Consider the following 22,301-nt stretch of genomic DNA (forward strand, 5'->3'; position numbering starts at 1 on the left):
ACAGGCATGAGCCATCACGCCTGGCCACACACAGGTTATTGATAATGTTCCAGTACTGGGGTGGATGGTAGCTTCATCTCATTTCATCATAAATAAATTAACAAAACCATAAACAAGGGGGAAAGAGAGGACGCGAGAGTGGAGAGCAAGGGTCTAGAAAGTCGGATGGGAGCTGAATCCTGCCCGGCCTGTGGGACCCAGTGATGGTGTGGGATTGCTAGGAAGTCAGTGGAGTGTTTTAAGCGGAGTCGAGACAGAATCACCCTTTTATTTGGAAAAAAAATATTCTCCAGCTACTGAAAGTGTGATCCAGGAGTCATCAGCACCCACATCACCTGGGAGCTGACTAGAAATGCAGACTTTCAGACCCCATCCCAGACCTACTGAACTGGAATCTGTATTTTATACAAACAGGACCCCCCCAGGTGGCTCGCACCCACAGGGCACTTTGAGAAGCCTGGGCTCCCTGCTGTGAGGGGAGGGCATTACAGGGGGCAGGCGGGGGTGAGGGAGGACGGGATACCAGGAAGGAGGTAACTGCCGTGGTCTGGGTAGGGCATGGTGATATCAGTGGGGGAAGTGGAGAAACATATTTAGGCTGCATTTCGGGTGTAAAATCAGCTGGATTTGGGGTTTGGTTGTATGTGGGAGTGTGGGAGAGGGTGGCTGTATTAGTCCATTTTCATGCTGCTGATAAAGACATATCCGAGCCTAGGCGTGGTGGCGCATGTCTGTAATCCCAGGACTTTGGGAGGCCGAGGCAGGAGGATCACCTGAGGTCGGGAGTTCGAGACCAGCCTGGCCAACATGGTGAAACCCCATCTCTACTAAATAAAAATACAAAATTAGCTGGGTATGGTGGCGTATGCCTGTAATCCCAGCTACTCAGGAGGCTGAGGCAGGAGAATCACTTGAACCTGGGAGGTGGAGGTTGCAGTGGAGGTTGCATTCCAACCTAGGTAACAAGAGCGAAACTCCATCTCAAGGAAAAAAAAAAAAAAGACATACCCAAGACTGGGTAGTTTACAAAAGAAGGAGGCTTTAATGGACTTACAGTTCCACAGTGGTTGGGGAGGCCTCACAATCATGATGGAAGGCAAAGGAGGAACAAGTCACATCTTACATGGATGGCAGCAGGCAAAGAGAGAGCTCCTGCAGGGAAACTCCCATTTTTAAAACCATCAGATCTCTTGAGACTTATTTACTATCACAAGAACAGCGTGGGAAAGACCATCCCCCATGATTCAATTATCTCCCACCGAGTCTCTCCCACAACATGTAGGAATTATGGGAGCTACTAAATGAGATTTGGGTGAGGACACAAAGCCAAACATCAGTGGGTCTCATACATTGTCAAAGCCAGGGGAGTTTTTTGTTAGATCCTTTCCTGGCTCTCTGTGTTACTCAGGTTCAATAATAGGGGCCGCCATTTACTGAGACACGTTTGGAGCCAGGTACACTGGGAAGCACTTTATAAGCACCATCCCGTTTCATCTTCACAGTCATTCTGAGATGTAGAAGGTATTCTCCTCATTTTACAGATGAGGACACTGAGGTTCAGATAGAGAGACAGCCTGCTTGGCCCATGGGTTGTAAGTGGCAAAACTGGGGTGTAAATTTGAATCTGACTCGAGAAACTTCACTCCCCACCTTATTACCTCCCCAGCCTCTCATGACATTCAAGTCCCTCTTCAACATCAGTCCCACCACTTCCCACCACATTGCTGAAATGCCAGTCAATCTAGATGAGTTGCTGGTTGCTTAAGGGTGACCACAAATTATTTGCAATTCTTCACATTGCAGGATGGAGTCTAGGTTTCCTCCTCTTGGACCTGCGCTGGCCTGAGTGACTCATTGGAGTGGTAGAGCATGATGGGAGCAAGCTTCCTGGATTTCCGAGCCTTGGTCATTAAGAAGCTTTGTGGTGTCCTTTAGGGCCTCTTCAACATTCTCTCTGGGAACCCAAGCTTCTAGAAGAGACCATCATGCTAAGAGAGTCCACATATGGCCATTCCAGTTGGCAGTCCCGCTGAGCCCAGGCTTCCACCATCCCTACCAAGACAGCAATCATGTTAGTGAAGCTGTGGTGGGCCATCCAGCCCAGCTGCCCACTGAAAACCAGGCTTCGGTCAATGCCATGTGGGACAGAAGAATTACCCAAGTAAGCCTAGCCCAAATTCCTGACCTACAGTATTGAGATATGTAATGAAATGGATGTCTTTTTTTTTTTTTTTTTTTTTGAGACGGAGTCTCACTCTGTCGCCCAGGCTGGAGTGCAGTGGCACGATCTCGGCTCACTGCAAGCTCCGCCTCCTGGGTTCACACCATTCTCCTGCCTCAGCCTCCTGAGTAGCTGGTGCCTGCCACCACGCCCGGCTAATTTTTTGTATTTTTAATAGAGACGGGGTTTCACCGTGTTAGCCAGGATGGTCTCGATCTCCTGACCTCGTGATCTGCCCACCTCAGCTTCCCAAAGTGCTGGGATTACAGGCGTGAGCCACTGTGCCCAGCCAAAACGGATGTCATTTTAAGTCATTGTGTTTTAGGGGGAGATTATCACACAGCAGTAGATAACAGGAATGCTTGCTCCTACCTGGCCCAACCCTCCAGCCTCTGCACCTTCGTCGCTTCCATCCTGACACCTGGAAAACCCTTTACCCAGATCCTAGACTATCAAAATTCTGCTTTCCAAATGGGTCATATCCAAAGGGCTGGGCTGCGTGCTGCAGTTCTTCTGTTTGCCACTGCAGGTGCACTCTCCACCCTTCTGCACGCTGCTCTGCTGCTGTTTCCAGCAGCCACACCGCTGTGGGTGACACCAATGGGCCTTCCTGCCCTCTGGCTCTGGTTGGGTTTTGTCAACAGGGGGCACCAGCAGGAGATCAGCAGGTGAGAGGAGAGGGGTCAGGATTTTCATTCCCCCTTTCCGTCAGTGCAAAGTCACCGGGCTGACTGTGTCTCTCTACCAAGGCCACAGCTCCGGACAGTCCTCCTGGCCCTCCTCTCCATACCCTCCCCTCTCCAGGTTCCCTCTTGCCTATTTATTTATTTACTGATTGATTGATTTTGAGACAGAGTCTCACCCTGTCGCCCAGGCTGCAGTGCAGTGGTGCAAACTCAGCTCACTGCAATCTCCACCTCCCGGGTTCAAGCAATTCTCATGCCTCCACCTCTGGAGTAATTGGGATTACAGGCACCCACCACCACGCCCGGCTAATTTTTGTATTTTTAGTAAAGACGGGGTTTCACCATGTTGGCCAGGCTGGTCTCGAACTCCTGAACTCAAATCATCCACCCGCCTTGGCCTCCCAAAGTGTTGGGGTTACAGGCACGAGCCACCGCGCCCGGCCTCCTGCCGTTTTCTTGAAAGGCAGTGGTTTCCTTTGTTACCAGTCCCAGAGTCCCACGCCACCCTTTGTTGCTTTCCTTAAACTCTCCTCTCTAGGTTCAGGTTTCCCCAGAAGCAGAGCCTGAGACAAAGATTTGAATGCAAGTAGTTTATTTGGGAAGAGGAAACAGGGGAAGGATGTGGCTGCAGAAACAAGACAGGAAAGGGGAAGAAGCTGACACGAGCAGGTCACCACCACCACTGAGCATCTAGAGCTCTATCCCTGGGCAGCACTCTGGGAGATGACAAATATGTCACGGGCTTAACCCAACTGAGGTCCCCAGCGAGGAAGCTGAGGAATCTATCTGCCCCCTCCCCTCTGGCAATGCTTCCAGAACATTAACTTCCTGGCACTCTTAGTTTGTTCAGCGTAACTGTCTGAGCTTGCTCGCATGGCTAGAAAATACTTGCAGCAACGAGAGAGAGACTCTTTTGGCAGTAAGTAGCTCTTGCCATGTAGAGGTGATTTCAAGGGCATATGGGCAGCTACACCAGGCCACACCTTTGTAAATAACTCCCATATTAAACCCTCTTCAATGACTCAGTTTGAGAATGGCTTCTGGGTCCTGCCAGGACCCGGAGTGATACAGGCTGGTCTTGAGCGTCTTCACAGCAATACAGAGTGGACCAGCGACTACAGAAAGCTTGAGAGGGGCTGGAGAGAGACACCTTCCCCAACATTCATTATCCACACAGCACGCCACTCCTGTGAGAAGACAACAGAGATTGTGTATGTTTGAGAATGTCTCTCTACCTCTCATGTAGCCATCCTGAAAAATCTAGTTCAAGATCTATTCCAGGCCAGGCACATTGGGTCATGCCTGTCATCCTAGGACTTTGGGAAGCCGAGGCAGGTGGATCACCTGAGGTCAGGAGTTCGAGACCAGCCTGGCCAACATGGTGAAACCCTGTCTCTACTAAAAATACAAAAATTAGCTGGGCATGGTGGCGGGCACCTGTAATCCCAGCTACTTGGGAGGCTGAGGCATAAGAATCGCTTGAACCCGGAAGGCGGAGGTTACAGTGAGCCGAGATCAAGCCACTGTACTCCAGTCTGGGCGACAGAGCAAGACTTCACTGGGCTCTAGTGTCTTCCTCTGTGAAACTTTGAGCAAGGAGTTGAGAAATCAAGAGTTGCAAACTCAGGCCAGGTGCAGTGGCTCATACCTGTAATCCCAGAACTTTGGGAGGTCAAGGCAGGTGGACACCTTGAGCCCAGGAGTTCAAGACCAGAACAACATGGTGAAGCCCTGTCTACCAAAAATACAAAAATTAGCCAGTCTCATAACCCGGTCTCAAAATAAATAAATAAATAAATATATTGAAATATTAAAAAATACATAGAATCTAAACAAAAAAAAATTAAGTTTTTAAAAAAAACCACATAGAATATAAACATTTTGAAAAAAGTTAAAAAAAAAAAAAAAGAGTTTCAAGCTCAAACACAGATGATCGGGGCTGGGTGCAGTGGCTCATGCCTGTAATCCAGCACTTTGGGAGGCCAAGGCGGGTGGATCGCTTGAGACCAGGAGTTCAAAACCAGCCTGGGCAAGATAGTGAAACCCTGTCTCTACTAAAACAAAACACAACAAAACAAAACAAAAAGCCAAGTGTGGTGGCACGTGCCTCTAATACCAGCTACTTGGGAGGTTGAGGCAGGACAATCATGTGTACTTGGGAGGCAGAGGTTGCAGTGAGCCAAGATCTCACCACTTCACTCCAGCCTGGGCGACAGAGGGAGACTCTGTCTCAAATAAATAAATAAAAATCAAGATCAAATGTATATGATCAGGAGCCTCAGCTCCACCACTTACAGCTCTGTGGCTTTGGGAAAGTTGTTTTGAGCCTTGATTTTCTCATCTGTGTAGTGGGGATAACAATACATACTAATTAACAGAATAAACCATAGACACGCCTCGTTCATAGGAGGAGGAGAAGAGAATCCTCACACAAGAGGAGAGGTGGGGATCATGGCAATGAACAAGCAAATGCCTCATCAAGATGCTGCTGCGCTGAAACATAAATCCAGTGTTGCCAGATCCTCCAAGCATCCAAAAAAGCCAGCGACTCCTCTTTTAATGTTTATTTATTTATTTATTTATTTTTTTTTTTTTTGAGACGGAGTCTCGCTCTGTCACCCAGGCTGGAGTGCAGTGGCCGGCTCTCAGCTCACTGCAAGCTCCGCCTCCCGGGTTCACGCCATTCTCCTGCCTCAGCCTCCCGAGTAGCTGGGACTACAGGCGCCTGCCACCTTGCCCAGCTAAGTTTTTTTTTTGTATTTTTTTTTAGTAGAGACGGGGTTTCACTGTGTTAGCCAGGATGGTCTCGATCTCCTGACCTCGTGATCCGCCCGTCTCGGCCTCCCAAAGTGCTGGGATTACAGGCTTGAGCCACCGCGCCCAGCGCTTTTAATGTTTAAACTGTATTCAAATGTGTCCTAATGTTTAAAACTTTGTACAAGCCAAAGAAAACATCTGTGGGCCAGATTTTGCCCCACACAGCCAAGGTCCCTGCTGATTCTGATCTTCTAAGATCTCTGAGTAAGAAATAGGACAAGGGAGAGGTTGCATTTTCACTCACATTTATCAGACAGGATTAAGATCAGTTGCACACAACAGAAAACCCCCAAATAATAATGGCTGAAAAAAGACAGAAGTTTATTTCTCTGTTGTGTAAAAACAGATTAAAAAACCAGAGGCAGGCAATGCCACTGATGTGACAACTCTGTGAAGATGGCTCCTTCCATCCCTCTGCTCTGCCATCCCTAGCATCCAGTCCCTATCCTCATTGTGCAGTATGGCTGCTGGAGCACCGGTCTTCACATCTGCAGTCAAGAGAGCAGGGCTGAGGAAGGGAAGCAGCAGCTGGTGCTTCTCTCTTTTAAAGATCTAGATACCTGGTTTTTCTCTCAACAAATTCTGCTTATATAGTCACATGGTCACACCTAATTACAAAGGAGACTAGGAAATCTCTTACAGCTGTAAGGCAAGGTACCCAGCTAAAAAAAAAAAAGGAGATTCTGTTACTAAAGAAGAGGATAGTAGGCGTGGTGCGGTGGCTCACGCCTGTAATCCCATCAGTTTAGGAGATCGACATGGGCGGATCACAAGGTCAGGAGTTCGAGACCAGCCTGGCCAACATGGTAAAACCCTGTCTCTACTAAAAACACAAAAATTAGCCAGGCACAGGGGTACATACCTGTAATCGCATCTGCTTGGGAGGCTGAGTCAGGAGAATTGCTCGAACCTGGGAGGCAGAGGTTGCAGTGAGCCAAGATCACACCACTGCATTCTAGCCTGGGTGACAGTGCGAAACTCCATTTCGGCGGTGCAGGACGCAGTGGAGGGGGGAAGAAGAGGATAGTAGATACTGGAAGGGTGGTCATTTCTGCCACATTAAATAGCCTGGTAGGTGAGGAGGGTGTATGGGTAGGTGGAAAGAGTGTTAGCAGGAAGCCAGATTCTGCTGTCCATATCATATGTCTTTGAGCCTCTTTCTGACCAGAAGAAAATAAGAGAGCAAGATAGAAAGAGGCCTGAGTGTAATCATACTGACAACTTACCAAGGACCTGTTGTATGCCAGGCCCAGCACTGAGTCTTGTGCCAACATTGTGTTAGTTCATTTTGTGCTGCTATAGCAGAACACCTGAAACTGGGTAATTTTTATGGAACAGAAATGTATTGGCTCATGGTTCTGGAGGCTGGGAAACCCAATATCAAGGTGCTGGCATCTTTCAAGGGCTTTTTGCTGTGTCATGCCATGGTGGAAGATGAGAGAGTCAGAGAGGGTAAGAGAGGGAGCAAGAGATCAATCTCATGGCCTTAAGCCTTTTTATACTTAGCATTAATCCATTCTTGAGTATGGAGGCCCCATGACCTAAACACCTCCATAAGGCCCCACCTGCCAACACTGCTTCATTGGGGATTAAGTTTCTTTTTTTTTTTTTTGAGACAGAGTCTTGCTCTGTCACCCAGGCTGGAGTGCAGTGGTGCCATCTCGGTTCACTGCAGCTCTGCCTCCCGGGTTCACGCCATTCTCCTGCCTTAGCCTCCCGAGTAGCTCGGACTACAGGCGCCCGCCACCACACCCAGCTAATTTTTGGTATTTTTTTTAGTAGAGATGGGGTTTCACCGTGTTAGCCAGGATGGTCTCAATCTCCTGACCTCATGATCCGCCCGCCTCGGCCTCCCAAAGTGGGGATTAAGTTTCTAACACACGTTTGTTGGGGCACACACTCAAACCATAGCAAACATCATCTCAGATTATTCTTTTCACCCAGCCTATCCAGTGGGTGGGCCTCCTGTTATTGTGGGGTGGGGTCATAATTGCTTGTGCCAGCTGGGGTAGGAGACCTAGACATCCAGTTGTCCCCCAGATTGATAACCAATCCACCCTTCTGTCTTCTGCCCTATCCCACACCACATGGTCTTCAGAGATTTCTGGTCTGTCCAATCCCTGAGCCTCTCCGAGATTCTGTGATTTGCTTTGTCCTAATGGCTCCCCGTGAACAGCTAGGTTTCAGCTTCCTGGTTTCTTGTCAGTCCCCACTCACCATCTGCCTTCTAGCTTCCAGAATTTGGTTGATTCTTCTCATCTGCTATTTTCTTCCTCATATGTTTTCTTTGTCCCAGAAGATAGATGTGCATTTAAAAAAAAAAAAATCCCTGTGTCATTTTCTTGGAATTTCAGAGAACCATGGGGAGAAATAAGTGTGTTCAACCTGCTATGTTTAAACAGCAGTCTCCAGCCTCAGTTCTTGACTGGGGAAATCCTCAGCCCTCAGGAGGATTGTATGGTACCCCGTCCTCCCCTCATTCCTTCTTCATCCCGCTCCAGGAGTCCATGGGAGCCCTCAGCACACAGGATTCTCTTCCCCACTCTCTGAGCCTGGGGCATAGTTCTTTCCTGCCTCCATAGCCCATACCTACTTCTCAAGAGCAGAGGCCTTGCCTTCTTCTCTGTACTTCGACAGGTCTGGGCAGGCCTCAGGAAGATAGATATGAGCTCATGGTGTGGGTCATTCCTGAGAAGTCACTTTGGGCTTTGAGGAGTTAAAATTCAAAGCTGGGGATGAGAGTCAGGCATTTCTAAATTAGAATATCGCGTATATTCCCACTGTATATACAATGGAGGCCAGCATCAACACTCAAGGCAAAAACCTGATAGAGTCACATTTGTCCTTGGAAACCTCTTAGGAAGATGCCAAGCGGAGACAGAGGCATTATCCCTCACTGAATCTGATACAGCCAGCGTTTCCTCCAGGGCTTCTTCCCTGTATCTTGAGTAAGTGCCTGCTGGAGATCCTGGTTTGGGTTAAGAAGCTATGTTATATAGATAATGAGCATCTTCAGATCCTAGAATCTTCCTCAGTGGGTCATGATCCTCATGTTGCTCATAGGAAAAGAGGCCAAGAACTAGGGTGATCAATCATCCCGGTTTACCAGGTCTGGGGAGTTTATTGAAATACAGAGTTTTCAGTGCTAAAACCAAAACAGTCCCAGGGAAATTCCCAATGGTTGTCCACCCTACAGAACAACCGTAACAACAGGATTACCTCTCACACACCCTCCTGGGCGTGCGCATGTTACACGATTTGTCCACTTTCTGTTGCTATCATAGAACCCATGAGACTGGGTAATTTACAAAGAAAAGGGGTTTGTTTCTTACAGTCCTGGAGGCTGGGAAGTCCAAGACAGGGTGGCTGCATCTGGTCAGCTTCTGGTGAGGGCCTCGTGCTGTGTTGTAACATGGCAGAAGGTATCGTAGGGTGAGAGGAAGCAAGACAAAGCCAAGGAAGCCAAACTCATTTTTGTAATGAACTGCTCTCAATAACTCACCCACTCCTGTGAGAATTAACCCACTCCTGTAAGAAAGGCATTAATCCCTCCTAATGACCTAATCCCCTCTTAAAAGCTGCACTTCCCAATACCATTACATTGGGGACCAAGTTTCTACATGCATTTTGGAGGAGACAAACCACATCCAAACCATAGCACACACACAACATAAATTGGTTATCTCCTGCTGTTTACCACACCCCTCAACCTCCATGCCCACCCCACCATCCATTTTTTTTTTTTTTAATACAGATTCTTGCTGTTGTTGGTCCAGGCTGGAGTGCAATGGCACAGTCTTGGCTCACTTGCAACCTCTGCCTCCCGGGTTCCAGCAATTCTCCTGCCTCAGCCTCCTGAGTAGCTGAGATTACAGGTGCCCACCACCATGCCCAGCTAATTTTTGTATTTTTAATAGAGATGGGGTTTCACCATGCTGGCTAGGATGGTCTCAAACTTCTGACATAAGGTGATCCACCCACCTCAGCCTCCCAAAGTGCTGGGATTACAGGTGTGAGCCACCACACCCGGCCACACCAGTCCTTTTAGGGGAAATAGATGGTAGAATTGTTCAGAGAATGGGCTCTGGAACTGGGCTCTGGAAGTTTCAGCTACAGCATTCATTAGCTGTATGTGTTTGGGCAAGTCACTTCACCTCTCTCTGCCTCAGTTTCCTTATCTATAAAGTTAGAAGAGTAATAGTAAGTTCTACTCTGTCAGGTCATTGTAAGGATTGAGTGAGTTAATAGATGGAGAGCAGTTAGAACAGTGCCTGTCATGGAGGAAGCTACACAGGTCACAACTTAACTGAAACTCCAGTGTCTCAGGATCCTGATGCATTTTGGAATTTAGGGAGTTCTGGGGTTTTGGAAAGCACATGACTTATATAACACACTAGTGGGTAGTGGGATCTGGCTTAGCATCCCATAATGAAACACGTTAATATTTCTGAAGAAAACAACATATGAGTATTCATACATCTGTTCAGGTTAGGTTTTTGCTACCGAATGAATTTTGGTGTTACACTTAAATTATTTTGTTCAGAAACGTTGGGATCTCTGAAGTGTGGATAAGGGCTTGTAGATCTGTGTAAGGGTTTGCTGTGATTATTGTTGAATGTGCATCTGATATAACTGCCATACAGTTGCTTCTTGAGGACAACTCTGAGCTTTTATGCTCAAGGCCCTCCTGGGCTCTTGGAGTTTTCTAGCAGGGTCTTCCTGTATCAAGAGCTCTGAATAAACTTTGAAGACTGACAGGACACTCTCTTCTCTCTCTACCTAGGTCCTCAATTTAGTGATGTCTCCCTGTTCCTTTCAGTGTGGCAGTAGAGGTTGGCAGGGGAGGGGTAGGTTGCAAATGCAATTTCCAGGAGCCTTCCCCAGCCTGACCCCCACCCCTTCCACCCCAGCTGGTCCCAGTGAGGGAGGGGCACAGGTTGTGTGGAAGTGATGAGTGAGCCCCTCTTCTGGCAAAGCTGTTGTGGGTTCAGGCAGTCATCTGGCCTGCACAGGCAAGATAATGGAGTCAAAGGAGGCTTATGGCCCCTCAGCCGCCCCTGGGCGTGCACAGATGTCTCTGTGGCAGACACTGTAGCACTTGCAGAAAAGCGTTGGTGCCAGGTGCGGTGGCTCATGCCTGTAATTCCAGCACTTTGGGAGGCTAAGGCGGGTGGATCACTTGAGGTCAACAGTTCGAGACCAGCCTGGCCAGCATGGCAAAACCCCGTCTCTACTAGAAATATAAAAATTAGCCAGACGTGGTGGCGGGCACCTGTAATCCCACTACTTGGGAGGCTGAAGCAGGAGAATCACTCAAACTGGGGAGGCGGAGGTTGTAATGAGTCGAGATCATACCACTGCACTCCAGCTTGGGAAAACAAAAACAAAAAGCAAACAAAAAAGAAGGAAGGAAGGAAGGGAGGGAGGGAGGGAGGGAGGGAGGAAGGAAGGAAGGAAGGAAGGAAGGAAGGAAGGAAGGAAGGAAGGAAGGAAGGAAGGAAGGAAGGAAGGAAGGAAGGAAGGAAGGAAGGTGTTGAGGGGAAGCAGAAAGTTCCCCCTTAATTCTCAGCCAGCATTTACTGAGTGTGACCCTGGGCTGGGCCGCGGGTTAGGTGCTGGGGACACATGGTTAGGAAGACCTGGCCCCTCTAAGAGAAACCCACATGGTCAGGGGCAGCTGCCTTCTGACCTCATGGGTACAGGGCTGGCCCTTATCCTGCCCATGGTGTCAGGTGCCAACCTGCCCTTCAAAGCAAGAGGAGGGAGGGAGAAGTGCCTGTATGTTCAAGAGTTACTTTACGAGGACAAAACAATCACCTTGGTTGACATCAGCAAAGAAACATCAGCCAAAAGCTTAAGATGACTCCAAAGGACTGGGGTGCAGGTGGGGGGTGGGGCGCTGAGACAGGCTCGGCCTGGAGAGAGGAGGGGAAAGCTCCTGCGGAGGCCCCAGCTTGCAAAGATGAAGCTATTGCTTGATGATGCTGTCTCCAGGGCCAGAGATCTTCCTCTCATCTCGCACCATCTGCAGTCCTCTCCTGCTGCGGGGGAGGCGCAGTCATTAGACCCATTTTCCAGGTGAGAGATCTCTGCCTCAGGGCTCAGACCGCCTCCTGGGGTTCCAGGTCAGTCTTCCAGGATGGAGGACAGGAAGCAGGCCATCGAGGGCTCTGGTAAGAAATGAGGTTTCTGGCCAGGCACGGTGGCTCATGCCTGTAATCCCAGCACTTTGGGAGGCCGAGGCAGGCGGATCACTTGAGGTCAGGAGTTCCAGACCAGCCGGGCCAACATGGTGAAACCCTGTCTCTACTAAAAATACAAAAATTAGCGAGGAGTGGTGAAGCACGCCTGTAGTCCCAGCTACTTGGGAGGCTGAGGCAGCAGAATTGCTTGAACCTGGAAGGTGGAGATTGCAATCAGCTGAGATCGCATCACTGCATTCTAGCGTGGGTGACAGAGGGAGACTCTGTCTCAAAAAAAGAAAAGAAAAGAAACGAGGTTTCCCTGGCTGAGCCTGGGAAGCTAGAGTTCATTCGTTCGTTCATTCATTCATTCATTCATTCATTCATTCATTCTGGCTGATCCTGAGTTCTGGCGGTTCCTATCTGCATGACCCTGGCAGCTCACTTCAGCCCTCTGAGCCTAAGATTCTACTATGTACCAGGCACTGTTCAGTCTACTGAGGATACAGAAGGAACTAGATAGTCATGGCCTCCAGCCTCACGATGCAGATAATGGGGTGGAGGTAGGCACAACTAGCTTTTTCTGGAGGCTTCCTGTAAAAAACAACGCTTAAGTGGAGGTGGACAAAATCTGCCCATCATGCTGGGGAGAGGCAGAAATGGATTTAGCAAACTTACTGTGAAAGTCACAGCTTAAGCCTTAGAGCCACTCACTTGCCAGGGGCCTTCCAGGGGCCTGGGAGGGGCCAAGTCACGCACTCTCAGGATCACATGCTTTAGTAGAATTTGCCAATGTAAGATGTTTTAACTATAATTTATTAAGAATGCTACCGCTTTCCACTCCAACTTCCCTCTCTGCTACACTTCCCTTCCTTTTGGGTATTGCCCCGGTGGTTCTGGCATTTTGGGGGATCTAGCTAAGGAGAAGTTGTCACGGAATAATGACATTGATGAAAATAACAAAAGTCAAAATACACCACTACAAAAAGGATATAATAAATAGCATCAGTTCAAAAAAATTTTAAGATTAATAATCAAGGAAACATAACAAGTCCGGAAATCTTACAGCCCTGATATGAAAGAAACTTGATAGAGGTTCTTCTAAATTTGACAACAATCCTAGAATTGTATGACCTTCCAATAGTACCCCCTTATCCTCGAGGGATACATTTCAAGACCCTCAATGGGTGCCTGAAACTGTAGATAGTAAGGAATTCTATTTAGACTATGTTTTTTTGATCCAGTAGCCAAGACAACTACTAAGTTGGCTAACGGGCAGGTAGTGAAGATGCTGGACAAAGGGACAGTTCACACCCTGGGGGGACAGGGTGGGGTGGAGTGGGACAGCACCAAATTCCATCACGCTACTCAGAACAGCATACAATGTAGAACTTAATGAATTGTTTCTGGAATTTTTCATTTAATATTGTCAGACTATGGTTGATTATGGGCAACTGAAACCTCAGGAAGCAAAACCTTGCATAAGAGGGGGCTACTGTGCCAGTAATAAGTTGTGAAGCTGAAAGAAACTTTAACTATTGACCATAAAAAATTTGGGGCCAGGCACAGTGGCTCATGCCTATAATCCCAGCATTTTGGGAGGCCAAGGTGGGAGGGTGGCTTGAGGCCAGGAGTTCAAGACCAATCTGGGCAACATAGTGAGACTCTGTCTCTACAAAATCTTAAAATATTAGTTGCGTGTGGAGACACATGCCTGTAGTCCTGGTTACTTGGGAGGCTGAGATGGGGGGATCCTTTGAGCCCAAGAGTTTGAGGCTGCATTGCACAAAGATCAGACAACTGCAGTCCTGCCTGGGCAATGGAGCAAGACCCTGTCTTTAAAAAATGGGGGCCAGGTGCAGTGACTCACACCTGTAATCCCAGCACTTTGAGAGGCCAAGGTGGGTGGATCATTTGAGACCAGGAGTTTGAGACCAGCTTGGTCAACTTGGTGAAACCCCGTCTCTATTAAAATTACAAAAATTCGCCAGGCGCACCTGTAGTCCCAGCTACTTGGGAGGCTGAGGCAGGAGAATCGCTTGAACCCAGAAGGTGGAGGTTGCAGTGAGCCGAGATTGCACCACTATACTCCAGCCTGGGTGACAGAGTGAGGTTCTGTCTCAAAAAAAAAACCAAAAACAAAAACAAAAAAAACATTAGTCAACGGTGCTAGAGAAAAGACTAAAGTATCTTCTTATTCTCTCTAAATAAAATGACATTACAAAATCAATGTCACATGAAGAGGTTAACGTAAAAGTATACAACCACAATGTAGGAATGAAATAATTATAGATATGTATCATATGAATGTAAATATGACAGTAAATGTAAATTTTAATGTATGTAATTATGAACAAAGATGTAATGCTATTATGTAAATAAATATATTGTCTTATATATAACTTAACATGTTTAATATCACGTTATATTAGGAACTGTTGCTGGCTATGTGGCTACAACAGGGCAGGGAATCTTGGGACCCTTATTCAGAGAGACCAAGACCAAATAAAGTCATTTCCTTCAACCTATCACCAGTGCAGGAATCCTCTTCCTGATGACAGCTGTCCCCTGAGCCTTGGCTCTGCACATCTGCTGGGATGGGGAATGCCCCCCTCCTCCAAATCCTGTACTCTCATGGGTCAAAACTCTGGCTGTGGGAGGTTCTTTAGTCATGCTGATCACTAGCTATCAGTGGTTTCCTCTTGTGTCCTCATCTTCCCCAGCACCCCCAGAAATCATGGGCTGCTGCTTCCCATTTTATTATAGCTCTGCAGTACTACAGTGCAGCTCTAGTATCTTGCCCTGGCCTGGGATAACCTGGCCTTCTTCAAAGTTTCTTTTTATGTCTTGACTTCCAAAGTCTTCCGCATCCACGATCTCAGAGATTAATCAGCCACCCATACAGATATGAGGATGACAATGATGATGATGATGATGATGAGAACAGCTAGCCAACACCGAGTGCTTACTGTGTACCGGGCTCTGTGCCGGGTGCTGTATGAGCACCTGTTGTTAGTCTCAGGCACACCTATTTATGTTGGTTTTGAGTAACTTGTGCACATATACCTTTGATTTAAAATTTTGGTTTCTATTTAGACTATGATAGGAATTTTGTTTAGCCTTCTCTCCTAAGCTTAATGAAACCACATATTCAGAAAGAAAGGACACATTTAATTAAAACATTTCAAAGGCAAACAGCTAAAAAGAGTGATTACCTAGACCTCTAATAAACAAATATGCCCCTCCTACAAAACTCTTCTTAATGTAAATTCCAGAGAGGAAAAGCCAAAAACAAAAATAAAATCAAGAATGTTTGTTATTTACCTGGCTAAAACCTGATAAAAATATTTTCTTAAGAGCTCTGTAGTTCAAAGTCAACTTAATTAAAAGCAGGTATTCAGACTGTAATTTTTAAAATAGGGCCTTTCTGCTTCTTCTATTTTGGATCTTGTTTGGGGGAATTTTTTTCAGGTGACTGAAACCCCTCTTTTAATGATATGGTGAGTCCCTCTCTCTGTTTGCGTCCTTTCTTGTTGGTATGATTTTTTGCTGAAGGAAAAAAAAAATGTAAATCTTAAGCGGCTTTCTGGAAAGCTTAAATTTCTTCTCTGTGCTTTGAAATGTAAATTTCCTACCTTGTCTAAAATTCAGTGAGGTACTCGCTTCGGCAGCACACATACTAAAATTGGAATGAAGGCCGGGCGCGGTGGCTCACGCCTGTAATCCCAACAATTTGGGAGGCTGAGGCGGGTGGATCACCTGAGGTCAGGAGTTCAAGACCAGCCTGGCCAACATGGTGAAAACCCATCTATACTAAACATACAAAAATTAGCTGGGTATGGTGGCACATGCCAGTAATCCTGGCTACTTGGGAGGCTGAGGCAAGGGAATTGCTTGAACCCGGGAAGTGGAGGTTGCAGTGAGACAAGATTGTACCACTATACTCCAGCCTGGGTGACAGAGAGAGACTCTGTCTCAAAATAAATACATAAACAAATAAGTAAATAATTAAAATGAAATTGGAATGATACAGAGAAGATTAGTAGCATGGCACCTGTGCAAGGATGACACGTAAATTCTGAAGCGTTCCATTAAAAATATATACATATATATATGTTATTTAATAAAATTAATTAACACCAGGTGTGGTGGCTCACACCTGTAATCCCAACACTGGGAAGCTGACGTCAGGAGTTTGAGAGCAGCCTGGCCAACATGGTGAAACCCAGTCTCTACTGAAAATGCAAAAATTAGCTGGGCGTGGTGGTGCACGCTTGTAAGCCCAGCTACTTGGGAGGCTGAAGCAGGAGAATCACTTGAATCCGGGAGGTGGGAGGCTGCAGTGAGCTGAGATTGTGCCACTGCAGTCTGCTTGGGCGACAGAGCAAGACTCTATCTCAAAAACAAACAAACAAACAAAACAAAAAATGAAAAGAAAGAAGTCACAAAGGGATCAAACTTCATTTTGGCTACTCCTGCTTTGGCGATGGCCACAAAAGGGAAAAAGTTTTTCAAATTTGTTTGGTAACTATGACTTTAGAGTTTTGCCAAGCTAAATTAAACTATGAATATTTATTGAATATCTAGATCATTTCCAAATAAGATATAATGCTAAAACATTAATTACTACATATAAGTTTAAGCTCATATACTTTTGGTTTCTTATTTCAGAGAAACAAAAGATATTTAGAGGCTGGGTATAGTGGCTCATACCTGTAATCCCAGCACTTTGGAAAGCTGAGGTGATGGGACTGCTTGAGGCCAGGAGTTCGAGACCAGCCTGAGCAACATAGTGAGCCCTTGTCTCTACAAAACAAAAGTTTAAAAGTTAGCCAGGAGTGGTGCTGCATGCTTGTAGTCCTAGCTACTCGAGAGGCTGAGGCAGGAGGATCACTCAAGCCTAGGAGTTTGAGGCTGCAGTGAACTATAATCACACCACCATATTCCAGCTTGGGCAACAGAGCAAGACCCTGTCTCAAAAAAAAAAAAAAGAAAAAAAAAAGGAGAGCTATTAAGATCCACTAGTAAAAGTATCGTATTCCACATTGAAAAATTGTTCCATTAGAAAGTTTGTGTTTCCAAATATTGTAAAATGTGTATTCATAAATTATAGTACATACTGACAAAATTACTTCTGACTGGGCAGTGGCTCACACCTGTAATCCTAGCACTCTGGGAGCCTGAGGCGGGCAGATCACCTGAGGTCAGGAGTTCACCAGCCTGGCCAACATGGTGAAACTCTGTCTCTACTGAAAATACAAAAAATTAGCCGAGCGTGGTGGTGTGTGCCTGTAGTCCCAGCTACTTGTGAGGCTGAGGCAGAAGAATCACTTGAACCTGGGAGGTGGAGGTTGGAGTGAGCCAAGATCGTACCACTGCACTCCAGCCTGGGTGACAGAGTGAGACTCTGTCTAAAAAAAAAAAAACAAAAATAAAAAATTACTTCTTAGATTTTTAGTATAAATTGAGATTACTAAGATTTAAAAGTCTGACTAATATATGGTAACTGACACTGGAGACCAGAAGGAAGACAATTCTGTATTCAGAATATGTAAGGAAAGGAAGATGCATTTTTAGGAAGGAAGACCATAAGAAAGACATAAGTATGTGGTTTTTGTTAAAGAGTAAGTGATTTTGCCTAGTTTAGGGGTTATTTAAAGGCTGTATCAAATTGGGATAAAAGAAGGAAAGAATAAAATAGATTAACTGAATGGCTATAGAAAGCTGGGAAAAGAAAGAGGAATGGAAAAATTGTAAGAGGTTATAAAAGGTTTAGGGAAATATTATCTTGTATGGTCAAAGCTGATTGAGATTAGATGATTTATAAGGCTTTATTAAAATTAGCCTTCATATTTATAATGCACTGATGCAAAAGTAGAATCAGTTTTCTCTTTTGAACTAGATATTCATACAGTTATTTTATTTTATTATTATTATTTTTTGAGATGGAGTCTCGTTCCACCCAGGCTGGAGTGCAGTGGCGTGATCTCGGCTCACTGCAACCTCCGCCTCCCAGGTTAAAGCGATTCTCCTGCCTCAGCCTCCTGAGTAGCTGGGATTGCTGGCATGCGCCACCACGTCAGGGTAACTTTTGAATTTTTAGTAGAGACAAGGTTTTGCCATGTTGGCCAGGCTAGTCTTGAACTCCTGACCTCAGGGTGATCCGCTCGCCTTGGCCTTCCAAAGTGCTGGGATTACAAGCATGAACCACCGTGCCCTGCCTCATATAGTATTAGTAAGAGATAGAAAAGACTTTTTTGTTTACCTTTTGAGTAAACTGCTACTAAAAAAGAAAAGAAAAGAAACGAAACTGGGGAGAGGGAGAGACATTCTTTTGGTCTCAAGCTGTCTTTTTCAGGTCTTTTGTGTCAGGCCTCTGAGCCCAAGTTAAGCCATCATATCCCCTGTGACCTGCACATATACACCCAGATGGCCTGAAGCAACTGAAGATCCACAAAAGAAGTGAAAATAACCTTAACTGATGACATTCCACCATTGTGATTTGTTTCTGCCCCACCCTAACTGATCAATGTACTTTATAATCTCCCCCACCCTTAAGAAGATTCTTTGTAATCTCCCCCACCCTTAAGAAGATTCTTTGTAATCTCCCCACCCTTAAGAAGGTTCTTTGTAATTCTCCCCACCCTTGAGAATGTACTTTGTGAGATCCACCCCCTGCCCCCAAAACATTGCTCTTAACCCCACCACCTATCCCAAAACCTGTAAGAACTAATGATAATCCCACCACCCTTCGCTGACTCTCTTTTCGGATTCAGCTGGCCTGCACCCAAGTGAAATAAACAGTCTTGTTGCTCACACAAAGCCTGTTTGGTGGTCTCTTCACATGGACGCGCGTGACATTTGGTGCCAAAGACCCAGGTCAGAGGGACTCCTTCGGGAGGCCAGTTCCCTGTCCTCACCCTCACTCCGTGAAGAGATCCACCTATGACCTCCGGTCCTCAGACCAACAAGCCCAAGGAACATCTCATCAATTTCAAATTGGGTAAGTGGTCTTTTCACTCTCTTCTCCAGCCTGTCTTGCTACCCTTCAATCTCCCTGTCCTTCCAATTCTAGTTCTTTTTTCTCTCTAGTACAGACAAAGGAGACACATTTTATCCATGGACCCAAAACTCCAGCATGGGTCACGGACTCGGGAAGACAGTCTTCCCTTGGTGTTTAATCACTGCGGGGACGCCTGCCTGGTTATTCACCCACATTGCATTGGTGTCTGATCACCGCAGGGACGCCTACCTTGGTCTTTCACCCACATTCCTTTGGTGGCAAGTCAATTGCAGGGACACCTGCTTTGGCTGCGCACCCACATTATAGCCCAGGGCTGCTCCCCACCCCTTTCTCCGTGTTTCTACCCTTCTCTTTAAACTTGCCTCCTTCACTATGGGCAACCTTCCACCCTCCATTCCTCCTTCTTCTCCCTTAGCCTGTGTTCTCAAGGACTTAAAACCTCTTCAACTCTCGCCTGACCTAAAACCTAAGCGTCTTCTTTTCCTCTGCAACACCGCTTGGCCCCAATACAAACTTGACAACGATTCTAAATGGCCAGAAAACGGCACTTTTGATTTCTCCATCCTAAGAGACCTACATAATTTTTGTTGAAAAATGGGCAAATGGTCTGAGGTGCCTTATGTCCAGGCATTTTTCACACTTCGTTCCCTCCCTAGTCTCTGTTCCCAATGCAATACGTCCCAAATCCTCTTTCTTTCCCTCCCACCTGTCCCTTTAGTCCCAACCCCAAGCTTCACTGAGTCTTGTGAATCTTCCTTTTCTACTGACCCATCTGACCTCTCACCTCCTCCCCACACTGCTCCTCCTCAGGTCGCTCCCCGCCAGGCTGAATCAGGCTCCAACTCTTCTTCAGCCTCTGCTCCCCCACCCTATAACCCTTCTATTGCCTCCCCTCCCCACACCCGGTCTGGTTTACAGTTTTGTTCTGCTACTAGCTCTCCCCCACCCGCCCAACAATTTTCTCTTAGAGAGGTGGCTGGAGCTGAAGGCACAGTCAGGATACATGTGCCTTTTTCTCTGTCAGACCTTTCGCAAATAAGCCAGCGTTTAGGCTCTTTCTCATCAGACCCCACTAAATATGTACAGGAATTCCGATATCTAACTCTGTCCTACAATTTAACCTGGAGTGATTTAAATGTCATCCTAACTTCTACCCTCTCCCCGGGTGAACGGGAAATAGTTTTTTCTCTAGCCCAATCTCACGCTGATAACCGCCGGCTTCATGAGCCAGGCCTCCAGGAAGGCATTAGAGCAGTTCCCTGAGGAGATCTCCAATAGAACTATCAGGCCAATTCCCCACGTATAGCTAGGTGAGGTTACATGGTTTCCTGTCTAGTTACTGGGCTTAAAAAGGCAGCTTACAAAGCTGTTAATTATGACAAACTTAAAGAAACTACCCAAGGTAAAGATGAAAACCCAGCCCAGTACATGGCCCGCTTAGCAGCAACCCTTAGACGCTTTACTACTCTAGACCCAGCGAGGCCAGAAGGCCACCTTATTCTTAACGTGCATTTTATCACCCAGTCAGCTCCTGACATTAGAAAAAAGCCTCAAACATTGGAATCCGGCCCTCAAACCCCACAACAGGAATTAATCAACCCTGCCTTCAAGGTGTACAATAATAAAGAGGAGGCAGCCAGACAGCAACACATTTCTGAGTTACAGCTACTTGCCTCTGCTGTAAGACAACCCACAACCATGTCTCCAGCATGCAAGAACTTCAGAATATCCAAGCTATAACTTCCAGGGGCTCCTTCAAAACATCCTCGTGGACCCTGCTTCAAATGCCAAAAGCCTGGCCACTAGGCCTCAGAATGCCTGCACCCCGGCATTCCTCCTAAGCCATTCCCTCTCTGTGCTGGCCCCCACTGGAGGTCGGACTGTCTGACTCACATCGCCGCTGCTCCTAAAGCCCCTGGAGCCCAAACCCAACGTTCCTTGGCCGACTCCTTCCCTGATCTCCTTGGCTTAGCAGCTGAAGACTGATGCAGCCCAATCGCCTCAGAAGCCTCCTGGACCACCATGGACGCCAAGCTTCAGGTAACTCTTACAGTGGAGGGTAAGTCCTTCCCCTGTTTAATCGATATGGGGGCTACCCACTCCACATTACCTTCTTTTCAAGGGCCTGTTTCCCTTGCCCCCACAACTGTTGTGGGTATTGATGGTCAAGCTTCAAAACCCCTTAAAACTCCCCCACTCTGGTGCCTACTTGGACAACATTCTTTTATGCACTCTTTTTTAGTTATCCCCGCCTGCCCAGTTCCCTTATTAGGCTGAGACATTTTAACCAAATTATCTGCTTTCCTGATTATTCCTGAACTATAGTCACATCTCATTGCCACCCTTCTTCCCAACCCAAAGCCTCCTTTGCGTCTTCCTCTTGTATTCCCCCACCTTAACCCACAAATGTGGGACACCTTCACTCCCTCCCTGGCAACCGATCACACCCCATTACTATCCCATTAAAACCTTATCACCCTTACCCCACTCAATGCCAGTATCCCATCCCACAACAGGCTTTGAGGGGATTAAAGCCTGTTATCACTTGCCTGCTACAGCATGGGCTTCTAAAACCTATAAGCTCTTCTTACAATTCTCCTGTTTTACCTGTTCAAAAACCGGGCAGGTCTTACAGGTTAGTTCAGGATCTGCACCTTATCAACCAAATTGTTTTGCCTATCCACCCTGTGGTGCCCAACCCCGTACACTCTTTTGTCCTCAATACCTTCCTCCACAACTCACTATTCCATTTTTGACTTTAAAGATTTTTTTTTTCACTATTCCCCTATACCCCTTGTCCCAGCCTCTCTTTGCTTTTTCCCGGACTGACCCTGACACGCAGCAGCTTACTTGGGCTGTACTGCCGCAAGGCTTCAGGGACAGCCCTCATTACTTCGGCCAAGCTCTTTCTCATGATTTACTTTCTTTCCACCCCTCTGCTTCTCACCTTATTCAATATATTGATGACCTTCTACTTTGTAGCCCCTCCTTTGAATCTTCTCAACAAGACATCCTCCTTCTCCTTCAACGTTTATTCTCCAAGGGATATTGGGTATCCCCCTCCAAAGCTCAAATTTCTTCTCCATCCATTACCTGCCTCGGCATAATTCTTCGTAAAAACTCACGTGCTCTCCCTGCCAATCGTGTCTGACTGATCTCTCAAACCCCAACCCCTTCTACAAAACAACAACTTCTTTCCTTCCTAGGCATGGTTGGATACTTTTGCCTTTGGATACCTGGTTTTGCCATCCTAACAAAACCATTATATAAACTCACAAAAGGAAACCTAGCTGACCCCATAGATCCTAAATCCTTTCCCCACTCCTCTTTCTGTTCCTTGAAGACAGCATAAGAGACTGCTCCTACACTAG

At 46.6% G+C, this 22,301-nt stretch overlaps 1 long non-coding RNA gene and 1 other non-coding gene across 2 annotated transcripts; one reads left to right on the top strand and one right to left on the bottom strand.

Annotated features, from left to right (window-relative positions):
• Positions 1-3,482: 3,482 nt before the first annotated feature.
• Positions 3,483-9,526, bottom strand: LOC108580600. The gene is made up of 2 exons (XR_001891840.3): positions 7,942-9,526; positions 3,483-4,094 (listed from the first exon to the last, which is right to left on the bottom strand). It is a non-coding gene; the product is annotated as an uncharacterized LOC108580600 (long non-coding RNA).
• Positions 9,527-15,903: 6,377 nt separating this feature from the next.
• LOC116270858 lies at positions 15,904-16,009 on the top strand. Its single transcript, XR_004179164.1, has one exon. It is a non-coding gene; the product is annotated as a U6 spliceosomal RNA (small nuclear RNA).
• Positions 16,010-22,301: the final 6,292 nt, after the last annotated feature.

This window comes from Papio anubis, chromosome 16 (genome assembly GCF_008728515.1).
Source record: "Papio anubis isolate 15944 chromosome 16, Panubis1.0, whole genome shotgun sequence".
In the NCBI taxonomy this organism is placed as follows: Eukaryota; Metazoa; Chordata; class Mammalia; order Primates; family Cercopithecidae; genus Papio; species Papio anubis.